The 14,581-nt window shown below is 34.2% G+C and overlaps 1 pseudogene; it reads left to right on the forward strand.

The window, feature by feature from the left end:
* The first annotated feature begins 1,819 nt into the window (after positions 1-1,819).
* Positions 1,820-9,607, forward strand: LOC145066669 (mitotic checkpoint protein BUB3.1-like; annotated as a pseudogene).
* The last annotated feature ends 4,974 nt before the right edge of the window (positions 9,608-14,581 follow it).

Below are 14,581 nucleotides of genomic sequence, written 5' to 3' on the forward strand. Positions count from 1 at the left end.
ACCCTTACTATGAATTACGAGTCCAGGCGATGTTGTGGCTGCGTATTCATGAGAGTATAGTCTAACCCTTACTATGAATTACTAGTCCAAGCGATGTTGTGACTACGTATTCATGCGATGATCCACTACTAGAAAAAAGCCCTTTAATGACGTGCAAACAATGACACTCGCTGATAGAGTACGCGCATTTGTGGGTGCCCTAAAAATAATGTCATCTCTCTTAAAATTTAAAGGATTTAGAACACGCATTTTTGCGTGCCCTGAAATTAGTGTCTAAAAAAAACACGGAGGGCACCTATAATAAAACGTGTGTCGTCTAATACTGTCGCTTTATAAATTTTAATAGCAGCGCGTTCCATCCGAAGGGAAAAATGAAATCCCAATTACTTAAAAACCCCGCCTTCCTTTTTTAGGGTTTTTTTCAAGAACTTGCCCCGCCTTCCTCTACTTCACGTTCTCTTTTCTACATCTCCACCGGCCGATCACTCTATCCTTCCATTCTCTTTGCAAATCCTAAGTCGCCGCCTTCACCATCGAACCCAAGGATGTGAGAGTCTGGAGTACGACTGATGATATCCGATCACCAATGACTCTATAATAATTCTTTCTCATACTCGAACCCTAGATCTCTCCTCCTTCCATTTGACATCTCTATGGCGACCACGACTCAACAGAAACTCCACTATTCTACATCTCATACTCGAACCCTAGATCTCGCCTCCTTCCGTTCCTATCTCCCTTTGGCACTTACCGATTCTTCTCCCTTCCCCGAGACAAACGTCGGTCACCTAAAGTCAAATCCTCTAAGGATACTTGCTCCACCGTTTTCTGAAAGGTGATTTAATTTTCGAGATTTGATTATGTGAGCCCTAATTTGTATTCAGTTTTTATTTTTCTATCAAGATCACATGGTTTGAGATTCATCATCTACTTCAGGTGTGCCTCCAGAGCCATTCAAAGGAGTAGAATGAGGAACTTGATCATCTACTACAGGTGTGCCTCCAGAGATTCATCATCTACTGCAGGTGTGCCTCCACATCTCTCACACAGCTGTTTTCCTCATATGTTCAGATTCTCCTTCTTCTTTCTCTTCTTTTCTAACATCATTTCTAGTAGATGGATGGCCTTTTTAGGTTCTTCTTCCTCTTCTTTTCTAACATCAAAATACTCATATATGACTATTTCTGATTCTGCAACCTTGTGTTCAGGAATCAATTGCTTTACACGAAGCCATGGAGAAAGCAATTTCTAGAAGCGAGGTAAAATCTTTTTCCATTTACTACGATTTTCATCACATGGTGTTTTTTTAATGGTATTGGGGTCTTATTTTAAGACAAAAACATATGCACAAACTGGATTACTGTTTACCTTGTAGGGTTCATGGTCTGGTTCTTCTTCAGATTCTATATCAGCTGTACAGAAAGCTTTAGCCACTGAAGCCCATTTTGGAGATGAAGAAATAATAAAGAGCATCATTGAAGATTGGAGAAAAGATTACATCTGGATCTTTTGGAGATTTGTATGTGTACACTGTTTTTTTCCAATTGCATTCCTAATTCTTACAAGTATCTTAATATCAGTTATTTTGTTTGTTGAAAGATTCCATGGAGAGTACCTTGGTGAGCATGTTGCTGTCAAGATTCTTAGATCTGAAAATTTTAAATGATGAAACATTGGGGGATGAATTCGCTCATGAAGTAGCAGATCCAGGCTTTATTTATTTATTTATTTATTTTCATTTAAGCATAACTAATATAAGGAAGGGTAAAGGGTGTACCATGAAGCCTCCTATCTCTGTTTGAGTCTTGTCTCCATTTACATGTTAGGAAGCTGTCAATGGTAGAAAATGAAACAGAATTAAATTTTATTTATAATTTTATTAATGGTAGAAAATGAAACAGAATTAAATTTTATTTATTGTTTTATGACAGGTGTGAGTGTGAAGAAGAATGTGATCGTGACAATCTCTTCAGACAATGGTCTTTGAGGTGGTATTAATTCTACATTAATGAAGATAAGCAGGGCTCTTTACAAAGTCAATGCTTGTAAATATATACATAATTCTACAGTTGATCAAACTCTCAATTTCATCACATGGTTGACTTTTATTATTTATTTATTTAATTTTGCATTCAATCAGGTCCAGACACAAAAACTAAATATGTGATTTCGAGAGAAAAGGCAAATTCGCAACTCATTCTTGACTCTAAGAAAGACATTTCACTCATTATGACTGAGTTGCAAAAGAATTTTGTCAACTACACCCAGGTATATATATATTTTTTGTTAACTATACATTTTATTTACATAGAATATATATATATATATATATATATATATATATATATATATATATATATATATATATATATATATAACAAACCTTTTATTAATCCCACCAAACAAACATCGATACATTTTGCAACATCCAAACTACTTCCATTTTCTTGTCCTTTTCTGGAATTTAATAACCATTAAATCCAATCCTCCCATGCTTTGAAAAAATTACATCCCATGCCATGCTTGTATAACATATATTGTATTTTAATACCTTTCTTCTCTTGTTCCCACTAACAAAACAGCCAATAACAGCCATAATACCAGAAAAGACCATTCTACCCCTGGGCAAAAAGATAACAGAAATGTCGGGGCTTATCAGTTTTCAACAATGATTATAGCTTAAACCCTAGTGAAAATAATAGCTACTTACAGAACATAGAAAAAACTATGACATATTATTTTCATTCAATTCAATCAGGATTTAACAAATTTGGAACACAACAATTATCATTAAGGTGAAAACAAAGATGAAATGGTAAAATCTGGTCTTGATGTGTTGATACTAATGACAGGGTTTTAATTTTCATATTAATAAAACTCCTTTCATTTCACCACTATTATTATGTTTGGGATCAATTTACTTTCTTTGAGCAAAAGATCAATCTGATTTAATATTAGTGCCATATTAGTCTTGGGTTTTTGTTTATCCATCCGTGCATGTTCCAGTTAGTGCTTATTAACAATTTAGCTGCAGCCCCTAAGACGAGATCATAGTAAAGTATGACTAAATGATGCATATACTTTCTTGGATTATTGACTTATCCTTTTCTTGACTAAGTTTCAAGCTACATCGCTTTTACATCTCTCAGGCTTGTTTTTGACCACGAAAGGGAGGATCTTTTGGGACGCCATGATGCCCCTGTTCGTTGTATCGAGTACTCTTATGCAACTGGTTAGTTTCATTCTTTTCATCATTTTTTTTTATCTTTTTTTTTAATTCTTTTTCTTGTTAAAGGTGTGTGACATGTTGGTGGTTTTTAGGGCAAGTGATTACAGGGAGTTTGGACAAAACTTTGAAGTGTTGGGACCCACGTGGTGGAGGTGCACAGGAGCGTGCTCTTGTAGGGACATATGGACAACCAGAGAGAGTTTATTCTATATCACTTGTTGGAAACCGTGTAGTGGTGGCAACTGCTGGAAGACATGTTAATGTGTATGATTTGAGGAATATGTCTCAACCTGAACAAAGAAGAGAGTCTTCATTGAAATATCAAACTAGATGTGTTCAATGTTATCCTAATGGCACTAGTATTTTGACCTAATTTTAAACCCTAAATCTTAAAAAACCCTAAACCCTAATTGATGAAAGATAATGTTTTGCAGGGTATGCACTTAGCTCTGTGGAAGGTCGTGTTGCAATGGAGTTTTTTGAGCTTACTGAGACTGGTCAAGCCAAAAAGTATGTATTTTTTTGTTACACATTTCATAAACAAAAAATATATTTCAACTTTTACAAACAATTGTCTTTCAGCTACTTTTAGTTTCTAGTGTTGGAAATTGATGGTTTTAAGATTTATTCAGATATGCATTCAAGTGTCAAAGGAAATAAGAAGCTAGAAGAGACATTGTTTACCCTGTAAATGCCATTGCATTTCACCCTATGTAAGTCAGTTCTTTTTTTAGTTAGTTAATACTAAATATCTTTACCTTTTATACTAAATTACTATATACATTTATGTAAACACTTCAAATATAATAAAGAGTAAATTACATTTTGGTCCTTAAGTATAACCGGTTTTTGCAATTTTGCTCGAGTTTTTTGTAACAGTTTTGGTCCCCGTTCCAAGAAAATGTCTATCGAGTAAATTACATTTTTTGTCCACATGAGCGTGCAATGGATTTTTTTTGATGCAATGACACCGTTTATTTTCTGTTTGCAGTATTTCTCATAGCTTTTAGTATAATTTATCACATTCAAAATAAGTCTCTTCGATCACAAAAACCAAACTGTGTTCCAAAATCTCTCTTTTCTCTTTTCTTCAAAGTTTGGGAGTGCTTGATGAGGAATAATTTTTTAATTTTCAATGATCATATGTTGTGTAGTTAGTACTATTTCATCTTCATATCTAAAATAATAAACAATATGAACATTTAGCATGTGTTATTTTATGACTTTCAATATGTTCTTGTTATATATATAAACATTAAATATTTGTTGTTTTTTCAAGTTTTTGGCAGATATACAAGTTGATGACGAGAACATTGTTCCATGACCTTCAGTGAGTTATGATGATGTCCCTTAATAGCAATGTACTATTAGGTTATGTAGTTAGGGATGGTTATTTGTATTTGACATGTTAGTGCAATGAATTATCTTTCTTATTTATTGTATTTTATTTTGTATTTTGTATGACATTAACTTTTGTGCAATGGATTGTATTTTTTGTATATGGTATTTTATTTTCTATTATGAGAAATGAAATGCAAATTTAATTTGAAAATTAGTAAATTTATAAATAATTTTTATTTAAAAAAAAATATAAAAATTACGATACGCGAAAATGTGTGTCATCTTCATTTATGACATGGCCTTTCTTGACAGCAGCTTTAATGATACGCATTGCGTGTCATAAATGTGCGTCGTCTCTCGTTATGACAGGGCCTTTCTTGACGCGCATTGGCGCGTCATCTGAGCGTTTTACGACGCGCAATGAGCATCGTAAAATGCTGTTTTTCTAGTAGTGGTCCTTAGGAAAAAGTCCTTAGGAACAAACATATAAGGAAATGTGATGTAAGGAGATGAGAGGTAAATACGATGTAGGAGATGACCCTTAGGATAATCCCTTAGGGAAGGTACTTAAGAGATAAACGAAGATAATGGGGATGGGTAATTGGGTTGATTGTTTGATGATTAAATATAATAATTATATTATTGTGGGTTGAAAACCCTATATGCTCACCAGGCTCCCAAGCCTGACCCACTCAGTTTAATTGTATCACAGATATCGATACGAAGCTGCTTTGCACTGAGAGATTAAAGGAGATGTAAATCACTAGAGTAAATGAATGTATGTTCTGTTTTATGCTTATGTGTCTGTATCGGAACATGACATCCCGAGGTTTTATTATTAAATGAAAATACATTCTCTTTGAGAAATGTTTTGATAAGTTATTATCATATCTTGTTTTGGGAACAAATTCCGCAACCGTTTTCTTTAAACGATCACTCTGATTTATAAAACAAAGCATAAACAAATCGGTCTTTTCTGGCCGTGAAATTGGGGATGTCACACACTACAAGAATGATTGATTTACATAATCAATCCCCATATATTTAATTAGTCTCTTTTGATCACAAAATTAATAAATTAATTCTTGATCAATCCTAATTAAATAATTCCATATTAATATATTATACTTGTAATATATTAATAAACCATAAATAACTTTATTTTCAAAATTCATCCTATCAAATTGCACCGGTGAAGGCAAACCAAAAGGACCATGCTATAATCGAGTCAAGTACATACAAGTTATAGTCATGGGCTCAGACACCAAATCCAACAGTCTCCCACTTGGATAAGTCTAATAACTATTACTGCTTATGTACTTCAGGATCTAACTTAGCAATCGTAAGCTTTCAAAACCCGTTGTCAAACTCTGACCTAGTCAGTAACGCGTCCTTCAGATAAGGGATCATATATCCTCTGTTCTCAATATATCAGCTGGACAAATACATGGAACAATGTCATACTTATTGTCTAGTAGTTTGTTCCCGATTTCCGATTCGTCTGACATAGAACGTAACTGAACACATCAATTTAGTTCTGATCGGGCCCGACACATAAGTCAAAACAAAATCATCAAGGGGCCCAAGATATCACTTTTAATCCGCTTAGGATAAAAGGAACATATACACTTCGACATTATATGCTTGTACTAACTACTCATCAAATCATGCACAACGATATGTTTTATAACATCAAGTTACTGATGCATTTTCGTATCATCAATGCACAACCAACTTGTAGTCAGCAACTCATATATCTAGGTTTGAAGACTTATATGATATTATCGCCTCATGATCACTCATGATAAATTCCATGAAGTGATGCAAGTGAGCGCGGGTTGATCCAATACTCAAATCTTATTTCAGAAGTACTCATGAATGGTGTAGCAAACCTGTTGCTATGCCTGACTCCTTAGACAATCTTACAAGCCAACTCATGACAATCTTCTTTCATACCTACTTCCAAAGTATGATCGATTGTGTAGGGTTTGAATAATCTTAATATTCGGGAAGTCAAAACATGCAAAGTGAAACACAAGAATAATACTAATCCTATATGACCCCAAAACTTGTGAGCATAAATAAAACACCTTTTATTTAATCACCATTTTGATTGCTCATTATTCATTGTGTTTCAATTGATCAACTTAATACTTGAATTAAAACAATAGTTATCCCATGCTCCAAGCATGCACACTATGTTTACCTATGGTCCTTAATTTATGAAATAAATCAATTTGATTTTAATTTAAACTCATTTCACAATTCGAAATCTTCAAGTGTAAGAATACCCAATTCTTGCCACTATTAGAATGTGTTAGTTCTAAACTATTATGCAAAGATTCCTTTTGTACATTCCTTTAGAGATTGTTACAAGACAATTTCATGGAGATGAAGTCTCAAATTCAAAGTACATTCCTTTGAACATCCTTCTTTTCATAAAAAGTTTCTAACTTACTCATATATTCTTGATATCCAACTCCCATTATTGAAACTTTTCTATAATTTCCATACAACTATTCACTCTTAATAGAATCCTATCTATTCAAAATTATATCAATATGGTCCATTCATTTCTATACTTCCAACTATCCATAAGCAACCAATCCTTAGCGAACCTTAGATTGTCCCTGACAGTTGGTTAACCACTTTAGTCATATTTAGTTCTAGTCCTTTTTCCCTCTTAATGCCCTAGGCATTTGGAAAATTAGAACACATGAATATTATAGCATATGCAATCGACCCTATATTCAAAGCATATAGGACACGATTCATAATGTCTTACATAAAGACATGATACTTGATCAGTCTTTTGCTATAATATTTCTATTTGCCATGTTCTCACAATTCGAACTATGAAGATGGATGTCGTAATCATAATCGAATTTTGAGAATGCAAATAACATTTCCATATATAGAATTTCCTTATGTCGAATCTTTTCAACATAACATTCATATATGTCTTTGACTAAGTTTGATTAAAAAATCTCAATCCAATCTTTTATAATTGAAAAATGAAGTATAAGAATCTCTCCCTTAATTATAGTAAAACAACTTTTCTAAGCCTGCAAATTTGCGAATTGAAAACTTTGTTTTCTATCATTAACATTGCTTACTTGCAACACTTATCATAATAATTATGCTCCCACTAGCATTATTATCTGGCTGGCATAACACTTATGCTCCCACTAACTTTGACATGTATTCAAAATTAGTTGGACTTCTAGAAATCAATACTTATTGACTTTCTTACCAAAGTTTAGATTTCTGATATGAGGTGCTTCGATAAGCCTTTATCTAAGCTTCTCAAAGTCATACACCTTTCCTTAGATAGCTCACATGTGTGTCTAAACTATTTCAGAACTTACAACAATAAGTTCCAAATGTTTAGACCTTTTGCCATTTCTCACAATTCGAACTATGAAGAGGGATGTCGTAGTCATAATCGCATTTGAGAATGCAAATATCACAAATGCTATCTCCTTAAAATCTACTTAGTGAAAGTGTTTCTTCACAATCATTTTCATGAATTGGAAAGAAACCTTATGACACTTAGATTTTATGGTGTATGTGTTCTTATCCATGTGAATTTGTCAAAACCATAATCACAAGACAAGGTTAGTGACAAATCCAAACTCATTTGGACTGAACTTGTTTAGTCTTAATTTCGTGCCATCTGGCAGCACAAGGTGCTACCATTGCTTCCAGGTTGTTATGCAAATAAATGAGCACTCATAGAACTCACATGCATAATTAACTTTAACTGGAATGGGCACAGAAAACAAGAATATGTCAACACGATAGGTTACAAACCTGAAGTCGTGTGCTACTGATTAACAATAGGTTTACTCTTGATTAGTCCTTTAAACTTTTCAAGATCTTTAAGACTCCCACTGACCTCTTGACATATTACTTGACAAACAAATATTCAAGAGTTGGTGCGGTTTCTTATCAAGACAAACACTTTTGACAATTGGTCTTAGTTGATCTTTGTTTTATCCAAAACATTACAACTTACCAATTTCAAATGTATAAGAGTAGAAAATATTGTACTCTACATTTGCTGATATGTCACTCAATATACAATCTTGGAGGATGACTATAAGATTTGATTTTGGAACGATGTATGATTCATCATAATCGATTTAACCATTTCAACAATTCATGATTTCTCTTCTTAGCCAAACAAATGCACTAATATGTCCTTAGAGGATCAAATTGTGATATGGTTTTCATAATCATCAAGATGATCATAAAACACGATACTCAAGTACTCTCTCATATTTACTAACTTTAGTAAATCATGACGAATATCCTTATTGTTCTTTGCGGTGGACCTGATCAACACACAACTAAGTGTACCTGATCCCCTAGTCCTTCACTTGACTCACATATACAGGTGAACAAGGAATTAGTCTTAATTTCCCAAAGATGAAGGTTCTCATTCATCATACAATACCAGTTGCATGATTCCAAGTTTCTGTTCAATTGAAACTTGGGTGATGAGAATCTTTCCTTATTTGGTAAATTTAGACACTACCATAAATGAAAGAATCGAATCCTTATTGCTAAAATAGAAACATACAAAACATCAATTTTCACAAATGTCATTGCAAGGAAATATAAATAAGACGAAAAGTCAAAACTTTATTTATTTATCAAAGGTGCGGAAACACTTTTCCTTACAATGCAATTACATATGAAAACTATGTTATTGCAAATTTCTAAGCAATCTATCATAACTCCTAAGCAGCAGCTCAAAAATCCGATCATCAAACCATGCGATCGAAATCCATCTCTCCGCGATCATATTCTACATGCTTTTCCTTTAAGCTTCCCTTGATCCTACAAAACATCAAAATGTAATCTTATCACATCATGTATTAAGAATCTACATATAGGAACTTAATAGAATTAGATAGTGGACTCACCTGAAGCAGAGTGAAACTTTTTTGACATTACCATTCTTATGATCCTTCAGGTAGATACGGCAGCTTCGCAACCAATGACCCTTCTCTTTGCAGTAGAAACATATAGACTCTTTGGGAATGGTACACGAGACTATCTCAGACTTAGCCTTTTGCCTTTCCCTTGGAAAGAGAAATATTTTCTGGACTTCCAATGTTTCCATTGTCAATGTCCATGGAAGTCTGGGAAGTAGATCTTCCAATAAAATTTGCATTACCAGTGCGCCAAATCATTGCTGATTCAGCAACAATTAGCAAATAGGTAAGATCAAAAAGGGTCATGTCGTGGTCTGTCATATAGTAGTCTCTAACAAATTTACTATATGACTCAGGAAGTGACTGAAGAACCAAGTCAATAGCCAACTTCCTCGACACAACAACTCCTAACATTCCCAGCCTGTCAATGTGTGACTTCATCTCCAAGACATGTGCACACACAGACCTTCCATCTTGGTGTCTGCTAGCCAACAATGCTTGAGTGACCTTGAACTTTTCAATTCTTTGAACTTGTGGGTTAGGGAGAATAATTGGAGGAGTTGGAGTAAATGAAGCATGATATTGTTGAATATCGTCTTCGTGTGGAGAGCTTTTTCTAACAAATTCGAGAAGACCATAGTTGTCCGAACTAGACATCTATAAAGGGATAAATTCAAGTTAGTTGATTTAAGTCCTTAATATAACACCCAAAACGAAATATTATGCTAGGGCCCAACACAATATTTTACAATTGCAAAAAGAGATGCCATAATCCAATTGTATAATATTTGAAGGTAGGTAAATGACGATTTACCAATTTCCACCAAGAAAAACGAAATAAATTATTAAGTTTTAATTGGTTTGAAATTTCTAAATCTTTGAGATTCATTGAACTTTTCAATGGCGTGTTTAAATCTTGGTGTGCCCTTTAAGTTTGTGACTGGGATGCCGAGGATCACAAACAAGGTGTGAATAACCATGCAAATTAACTTGGTACACCCAATGTTACAGATCACCTAATCAATGTGCCGGTTAACCACACACGCTCCATTGATCTATGATTAATACCAAGTTACCCTTTGCTACACATTGTCAGTCCTAGATTAGTGTGCCGGTTAACCACACACGCTCCACCAACGACTTAACAAGGTGCAAAGTGTAATTTCATGGATTAGCACAATTTCACATTTTTCCTAAAGTAACTAAGATTGAGAATTTAATAAAAGTTTAGTTACTTTATATTTTTAATCATTAAACTTTTAATGAGGGAGAATTAATGTCCTATCCTACCCGTTCGGCTAACGACCCTCCACTAGTCAAGGAAGCGGTGGGTGAGAGTGGACACCCATTAAACTACCATTTTATAGGCAGTAACCTTATACCCCTCTTATAGACCAACCTCATGAATGAGACCTATTAACGGTAAGATTGACTTGTCTTTTATATATATATATATATATATATATATATATATATATATATATATATATACAAGTATTAACTTTTAATATTATAAAGTATAAGGGTTTAATTTTAACTTTTAAAACTCTAGGGTTTGGAATTAAAGTTTCATTGATGAGACTCTACAAATTCCAAAACTTGAGGGCAAGTTTTGAAACTTGTCAAAACTCTTCACATTCATAACCTATGAGTTTAATGTGTGTTTTAGGAAAAGACTCTTGATAATCCATAACTTGAGGACAAGTTATTGAGTTCATTAAAACATTTAAAAAAAGACTTTTCATGTTCCATAACTTGAGGACAAGTTATGGAACTCATTAAAGAATATTTAGTTCAATTCTAACAAGGAAAATTGTCATATAATATTCTATTGATCTAATCTAACTCATGTAGCAAGGCAATTCATATCAAATAATACAAATAATTAACCTATTATCTTAATATTTGGCAATTGTCCTTTCACTTTCATAACATATGAGTTTAATGCAATTTTAATGTATGAGACCTTTCATTTTCCATAACCTGAGGACAAGTTATGGAGGTCATTAAAATTCATTTAGATCATTTTTCTAACAACTAAAATTATCACATAATTCATGAGCTAACTAAACTCATAATCAAGACAATTCTAAATCAACAATTTTAAAAGCAACTTTGATTATCATATAAAACAACAATTATTTTAAAAACTTTGACAATTATCTTGTGGTTGGATGAGTACAAGCAGTACCATATCATAAAAAACATTTCCAATGATCCAAAACAGTTTGCGGTAGTGTTCATAATCCAAACCAGACCAAGAAACTCGAAATTCTGCACACAGGGCCACCAACTCGTCGAGTACATGAACTGGACTCGCCGAGTTGGGCTGTTTCTGAGTGGACTCGGCGAGTCAGCTAGTGGTCTCGGCGAGTCCATCAGTCAGATGCAAAAAATTCGACTTTTTCAGCTTTGAAAAACTAGTAAGCATCAAATATAATAGAAAACAATCCTAGGCTCTGATACCACTTTTGAGTTTTGAGCACTACAACACTCCTATGGTGCACATGCAACCTAAATGATTTGGATCTATGTTTTCTCTATTATACATGCATATTTTTATTTTTTTCCAAAGCATTGTCCTAACTAGCATACAAATTGCTAATTGAATAAAACATCTAGTTAGATGGAATACCTTTTGAAGGACTTGTAGTTCTTGACCCTTGAAAGCTTGAGCACCTCAAGTGTGATGCCTCTAATGGTTCGCAAACACCAATATACAATAGGATGATTAAGAGAATAATCTATTTATCTCAAAAAGAAGAGGCAACCGATTTTGGTCTATGGAGGGTTCTATTTATAGTGTTGGACATGCTAGGGTTACACTTGGTAAACCCTAATAACCCATGACTTTCCACATTCTAATGCTCCATGGGTTTAACCTCCATGGACTATCCATTGATTAGTTTAGCCCACAATCATGGATCATTAGCCCACACTACAAGAATGATTGATTTACATAATCGATCCTCATATATTTAATTAAAGTCTTTTGATCACAAAATTAATAAATTAATTCTTGATCGATACTAATTAAATAATTCCATATTAATATATTATACTTGTAATATATTAATAAAGCATAAATAACCTTATTCTCAAAATTTATCCTATCAAACACTGGTGAAGGCAACCCAAAAGGACCATGCTACAATCGGGTTAAGTATATACCAGTTATAGTTATGGTCTTAGACACCAAATCCAACATATATAGAATCTTCATTATGTACAACTATGATGCATACATTAAGAAACTACAGTAATGATGTCAATTTCATATATGGAAAAACCCTAGGCTATTAGGCATCATATAGTCAGTAAATTCTATCATGCAATTCCTGAAGACCCCTAGCCTATCACTTGCATGTTGTTCTAACATATTACGAGATCAAATAACAATGTTGTAATTTGGGGTCTACTTACTGGCTCCGGATGATCGTACACATCGCATCCTCTTTGATTATTTTGATAACAATTTGAAAATTATCTAAAAAAAATTTGTTTCCTTAGTTTGAGACTGGATTCACACGAGTGTTCCTATAATTCACTCAAACCAAGGCCATGATACCAACTTGTAACACCCAATAAAATCACAAGCAATTTGAACTTTTTAAATACAACCCAAATCCATAAAGTGTTTACAAAATAGTTTTCAAAACATTTTCAACATTAGAGTCTCCCAAAATCATAAGTTATAAACATAAGGATGTGTACGGTCTCTCCTTTTCTTTCCCGTGGTCATCTGATGTACCTAAAACATAACCCAAAACTATAATCCAACGCTTAGTGAGATCCCCCAAAGTACAAACACATAAACATATAATATATACAATAACAACATGAAATGTGTCCACAGCTAAAAGACTTGACTACTCCTAAGCCCACAATATAAGTATGGCTTGCCCTTAGGGCCCACATCTTATGTCTGGCTTGCTTCTTGACCAGATAAATCATCTGACTGAGATACCATCAAGCCCTCGATATGAGTCTGGCATATCGCCTGGTCCTCAGCTCATATCTGGAATGCTCATGAGCCCTCAACATAAGTCTGGCATGCCATACTCGGTCCTCAGCTCATATCTGGAATACTCCATGGTTTGTTGGCTATAGTACAAAGCAGTACAACCTCAACCCAACACAATATGTCGACATATAATAGATAACAAACATATACAAATAATCATGTAGGCAGAATCACAGGTAGCCGTACAGATCTACCAGACTAGCATATAGGTAACTAGCATAAACATGCATATCTATTCCATACTCAGCATATCAGGATATCAACCAATGGATCGGCCTTGGTGCCTTCGACCAGCATGTACAGTGAGGATAACTCACCTCGCAAACTGGACAAAAGCTGATGAGGTCTTGACTCCGAATCTCAGCTCCAGCCGCCTCATATTCCAACCGAATGGCGAATCTCAATCAAAATCCCTAAATACCCAAAATACCCTTAAGGTAAAATTTAGTAAATGTCAAATTGGTCAAAACAACTAAGTTAACTGATTCAATCCAGCCAAGTCAACCCAACCGAGTCAACTCAGCCAAATCGACTCAGAGTGAGTATGTGGGGCTGACACCGAAGGTACACTGGGCGTATTCGCATCCTCACATGTTGACCACCATCGGGGTGTACTCCCAGAAGCCCAAAACATCCATTAAGAGCTTAATGGATAAAGGTTTTACGTCCATAATGTAGATCCATGACTAAAATACTCTTGTGAGTCATAAAGTCTCTGACTTTATGAATTAACATGTCAAATAAGAGCTTAACTCAAGGTCTTAATGGATTAAGACCTTATAAATGATGCATGGAGCAAAAATAACCATTTAGAATCCATTTTTATGAGTTAAGACCCTCCCAAAGGTCTGAAAGGACGACTTAATGGGTCAAGAACATGCTTTGTTCAAGAATCATCATTTTAGGATCAAAAAGCAACTTTAAAGAGCAAAAGCCTAGATCTACAAGATGGAGTTGAAAAGATGCAAGCTTTATAACTTTTTGAGTTTGCAAACAAGCTAGAAATCCTAGATCTACAAAGCACTCCACTCCAAGATCTTCACA

This window comes from Lactuca serriola, chromosome 8 (assembly GCF_051521515.1).
Source record: "Lactuca serriola cultivar US96UC23 chromosome 8, Lser_US96UC23_V15, whole genome shotgun sequence".
Lineage (NCBI taxonomy): Eukaryota > Viridiplantae > Streptophyta > Magnoliopsida > Asterales > Asteraceae > Lactuca > Lactuca serriola.